Genomic DNA, 6,120 nt, shown 5'->3' on the forward strand with positions numbered 1-6,120 from the left:
TAATTAGTGGGTCTGACTCTAAAGTAATTGCAGCCTTTCATCATACAGTATTGTTTACCCAGCTGCCAGTTCTGTTTGTTTTAATTATCATTATTAGGATACAATGAAGGGTGCAAACTGCACACAAAAATAACAAAACAATAGGACAACAACAAAAGAGAAGTAAGCATTTACAACAAAAGTAGAAATATTTCTAAATGTCTTATTAATGTAAAAATCATACTGCTGTGCTTTTCTAAAGACAGAATAAGAGAAGGGAAAAAGACCATCTACATAAATGAGATCAATTATTATCACTAATTGTGATTTCGGCTGGAATAAAAACCTGCAGCCACAGTGGGTCCTCAGGACTGAGTTTGGGAACCACTGATATAAACCCATTAAGTCAACAGTTCTGTCTATTTGTGATACTAAACTTCATAATATCTCTAACCATACTGTAAATACTAAAAGTAATATATATATATATATAGTATAAATATAAAACAGATACATCTTTGTGAAATGAAAATTAAGAATACATTATGAAGAAAAACTAAACCAAAACTAAATTTCCAAGTAAGATCAAAAATAATGTAGAAATAAAAAGCTGGTATAAAAACTAAAATTACCTTGGTGATAATACAGTATGCAGTTACATCAAGGGAGTCAAACTCAAACACTGGAATTTTTTAATTTGTAGCTGTTACTGCTTTTTAGTTTGCCTTAAGTTTAAATGACCTGCTTTTTAAGATTAATAAATGTTGTTGTTTCTTGTATGAAAGAAAAAATTTAAGGTCTGAGAAATGGGAGATCTTCTCCAATTTTCTAAGCAATTTAAAAAAAAAATCAACAGTTTTGGAAATGTCTGGTGTGATAGAGTGACCACACTAAGAGGTCATAGAATTAAATGTGCTTTATTGCCGGCAAAAAAATGGCTTTTAATTGAAAAATTAGAGTAAAACTAATGGCCCTTCAGGAACTTAGGAAGTTTGAGACTGCTGATTTATCAGTTGGCTTGCTTTGCATCTCATTATTGTCTGGCAGCTGGTTAAAGGAAAGAATAACAACAACATTTATTTCTATAGCACATCTTCATACAACAATGTAGCTCAAAGTGCTTTACACGATGAAGAAAGAGAAAAAAGACAAAAATAAATAAGAATTAAAATTAGAGTCTTAAAAAGTAAGTTGATTTAAAGTAAAAGAAAATGACATTTAACAGCAGCAATTGGCTAGTAATTAATAAAGTGTTAGGAGGAAAAACCTTTAGCCACTGCAGCTGTCCAGGATCTGAGCTTGGCACTCACACACTATTTCATTCCTTGAAGATATTTCTAGCCTAAACAACAAAAGAAGACAGGAAAATGTCAGATGACAAAATATAATAGAGGTGTATTTGTTTTGCAATGTATGTTGCGCACAAATATTTGTTTCCTCTTTTATCGAAGGCACATTGTTATACTTACTGTACAGACATTGCAGGTTACTCCAGCATATTTCTGAAGCCTGTGTGCTGGTAGGTGAACAGTAATGTTATTAGTATTCTCTTAATAAAGCTTAAACCAAATGTAGTAAAAACATTTATGAATTTATGAATCTTTAATGATCCAATCATTCAGATAATTAATTAGGTAAATAACTATATTATGTACTACTTACTTTAAGCATTATCATGATGACTGTGACAGTAGTAAAGAACTTTAAAACCAAACTGACTGAATAGTTTAGTATCCTGTTTTCACTTCAAAATGCATAGTGAAGTTAATCCATGTAGCACATTTCTTTAGCCAATCCCCATGACGAAAGCCATGTAGACATCACAAAGCTGAAATGGTTTCTGTATTCTGGCAGTTTGAGTGACCTACTCTGGCTTAGACAGTGAGTGGAGACTGAACTGGTAAGATGGTATTTTTTCTGTTGAACATCCTTTACCAGTATACCACACCAGTTAACAATCCTCACAACCCTGAGTTTAATTAAACTGATTTGAAAGTGCACGTATGGATGATTATGCCAGTAGCTTGCTTATTGCAGGCCTTGTTTTCATATTATGTCATTTTTTTTGCCATGTTGTATATGTTTGAGTAAGAAATTGCAGTGGCTTTTGCAACTTTCTCCATTTATAATATTTATTGTAACTGACATGGACATTTTAAAGGCAATATTCACAACTCTTTAATTACCAAACATCAAAAAGCTATAGACCTTCATCTTTATTTATTTTGTTGTTTTTTTTTTGTTTTTTTTTTGCCAGTTTGGTAGCAAGGAGAATTTCTAATATTAAAGTGATGACGAACAGTGTGGCTCTGTGGCTGAGGCACTGGAGCCTAAACCATGAGGTTGCTGTTTTTTCCTGCCTCTTTAACTCGCCCAGAGCAACTTGTAACCTGTTTGTGCTGTCACAGCTGCACCATATACAGTACCTGTTCTTGTAAAGCGCCTCGAGATGGCTTTCATTTTAGATAGGTTGTTTGTGATTGTGTTGACTAGGATGAAGAAGGAGTAATCATTTCTTTGATCTCATCAAATGCTGTATTTTATTCATAACCCTCCATGGATAAAGCAGATAATTTGTAGACTTTATAAATACAATATTTGTGTCTTGTTAGCCTTTCTAGTTATTCTGTTGAATATTTATGGAAGTCTTAGTGGTGTTTGTGCAAATTTTAAGAAAGAAATGTGCATTGGAAGATACTGGAATAGAAATTTATTACTGTAACAATTAATTTAAAAATATAAAATTTTATTAGCGAAGCTGCAGTCTCATCCTTTAAATAATTTGACTTGCACATCACCTGCGATCAATGGAGCGTTGAACATTGATTAATGTGTGCAGCAACTGATATTCATTTAAAAGGGACCACTGTGCATCTCTAGAAAGAGAGATCTGGAAATGAATCTGCATATCATGTTGTGAAACGTGCACTAAAAATGAGGTAATGAAGATTTCGAGAGGGGTCATAACTGTGAGCAGACTCAGTCTGGAGTATTTAGGCATACATGCTATCTGTGACATTACCACTGGTGCCATTTTGCCTCATCACTTTGTAATATTACTTGAAGTGGTTTTTTTTTTGGTTTTTTTTTCCTTGCAAAGCAGTAAGCAGTGTTCCCATCAGAGTCTACTACCAGTTTGTCTTGTCTAAAAACAACATTTCCAGGTTTTTAGTTGCAAATCTACTACTGCACTTTTAGTATGTATTGTATAAAATGACTTTGTCTTTCCCATTAAAGTTTTATTTAGTTTATGTAAAGTTGTTGGCTTCATGATTATGTCTTGCTGATCTGTCACCTGCAGTTCCCTTCTTGATGTTTAGAGGCATTAACTGTATTTCTGAGCATCAGCATAACGCAATGGCGCGTTGTACGAAGCCAAGTGCATTTCTGTGTTACATTAATGACAATGCAATTTTTATTGTAAATTTTATTCTTGTATTATGTTTCAGTGTATATACATATATAACTATGCTTATTTAAAAATAAATCAATTTGTACACAACACTGACGTGTTATGATTTTATTTTGTATTTTTTAACAATGTAAATTACATTAGTAAGTGAGTATAGTATGAGTGGGGTTTGAAAAATGTGCAAGTATTAAAAAGTTAAGCAGACAACCACTTAGCTGAAAGCTGTTATGGGCAGGCAGTGTGACCTTGTGGCTACTGCACTGAACTCTTTTAGAACAGGCCAATGACAAGACTTCATGATGTGGCCTTGAGTCCACCCAGAAATAGTCAACTGATGGGTCTGTAAGGGTCCATTCATCCATGATATCGGGGAGTATGGAGTCAGTAGGTAGCTGCTGCCCAAGGCTCCTCTGACAAAAGGAAGCAAGCCAGAGTGGTGGAGAGAATGGTTTTAAAAAGGTGTACAGCTAGAGGTAATTATATGTGTGGTTGCCTGGAGTGTTGCCTGTATGTGGACATAATAGATGTTTGTTATTTTACTCCGTGTTTGTACCCTGTTGATATTGTCACATGAGACCAAGAGCTGGTTGGTCATGCAAGTATGAATTTTATTGTTCTCTGTATATATGGCAATACGACTACTGCTGCTACTACTAAGTCCTATTTTATTTGCTACCTTGGTGTCCTGTGTTTGGGATTTGGGTCAAGCCAAGAGTGTTCCAGAATTAATTTATGAAAGAAAATCACAACACTTGCTTTACAAGTAATGTTGCATACATGTCATATGTATATATAGAAGCTATGCAAGATTAGTTGAGACATTGACATGGTTTTTTTTGGATTTATTAAAGTATATCATTGTATAAAAACTTGTTTCTACTATCATCTCCACATCAAGCCTAAGTTAGTTAGTTGTATAATGAATTCATCTATTGGAAACAATGAATTTACCATTTAAATTTTGGGAGCATTGAACGTGTAAAATTGGGACAGCAGATGGCGCCAAAGTCAAACTCTATATTGACAGTTGTTGTCTGTCCAAGGGTCTCTTGATGTTTCCCAGTATGCATCCTGTGACTTGGACCCTCTTTAAACATTGTTACAGAAGCATTATATTTTCAGAATATATTGTTATTTAACTACACATGTCATTTCTGTACCAGCTCTTCTCTCCACACAGTATTCTTCGCTCTCAGTCTAACACAAACTGACTTATTGGACTTTGGATGCACTCTCAGGTGAGCTGCATGGGGCAATAGAGTACATGAACTATTATATTATAAGTATTCAAAGAAAAATATAAAGCATAGTATATCCTGCTTCTGATTCCATTTAGTTCTATCTATTGCAGTAACACTTCAAGTATCAAAGATTCCATGACTGAGGTAGTACTTTATCAGCTTGATTTGTACATCAAGAGAAGGAAAGTAAACTAGCAGTTCCAGTTATAACTCCCTGTGCTTCTTCAATGAGTTGTCTCCATACTACCAGGCATTTGACACTTTGTTTTTTATTTCACTTCCATTATATAAGATGAGGATGTTCCTATAGTAGACATGCAACTGGCACGTGAGTTTACCATAAAGGTAAAACCAACAAGCTCTTTTATTACAGGAGAGGCAGGGATCTGGGCACTCTTTAGAAATTGCACTTTTAGACTTTTAAAAATGGTGACGGCATCAGGTCCAAGGCAGGCATTAACCCTGGATGGGAAGTGTGGGTAAAATCCCATCATTCAAACTTTAACTGGTTTTCCCAGAAATACATGTGCAATGGTTGTCCATTTTCAAATCTAAAGAAAAGCTTGTTTTTTTTGTAATCATATGCCTTTCTTTCTTGTAATACAGTGGGACACAACACTTTTACAGTCTTTCATTGTGCCGTATAAGAATAAGAGGGGAATAAATACTTCCTGTCTTAGTAGTGTACAGAGTACACTTCAAGTCTTACTTGCATGCAACATGTAACACATCGCCACTCTCCTGCACCATCATAAGCATGAAGGTGTTCAAATATATACCCTGATTTTATTTGACAGAAAACTTAGGAACCTTTGTGTAGATGCAAGTCCTACTGTTTCTGCCAGTAAAGTCGAGAGGCCGTCTCCATCCACAGAAGAGAGAAGGGGAGTAGCAGTGATATATGATAGCAGTTGAGAATGACTGCCACCACAGAGCACCACCAATCATTTTAGTAATCGAGTGAAATAATAAATATAAAGTGGGTCATCCGCTATAGTTCTTGTAAACACATATACATGTACAGTATATGGGAATGAGAACTGGATAATGGTGTATTCAGAAAGTGAATGAACTGGCACTAAATGTACACATCATCACTTAAAGGAGGTTATTCAGCACTTGACAAAAATCCCACTTCCATTCTTGTAAAAGACGGCTGTGGCAATGTAACCTACAGTGTCAGTTTGGAAATACTGTTTCAACTTGCTCAGTTTTTGAAAAAAGAAAATAACCAAACTCATGTTACATAACTTGGTAACATCCTTTAATTTCAAAATCTTACAAATTTTACCCTAATAAGCAGATTTCCTTTTATACACTGTATGCAGCAATTACCCTTATTTAAAATTTTGATTCCCCAAAATATACATATTCTTTATGTTAGAGATGTATTTGCAGCATTCAAAATGTTGTTTACTGTTTCATTTTGACAATATAAAAAAGGTGAAGATTTTAAAAACATTGGACACAAGTGTGGTGCAGTGGTTA

The sequence above is a fragment of the Polypterus senegalus genome, chromosome 13, assembly GCF_016835505.1.
Source record: "Polypterus senegalus isolate Bchr_013 chromosome 13, ASM1683550v1, whole genome shotgun sequence".
In the NCBI taxonomy this organism is placed as follows: Eukaryota; Metazoa; Chordata; class Cladistia; order Polypteriformes; family Polypteridae; genus Polypterus; species Polypterus senegalus.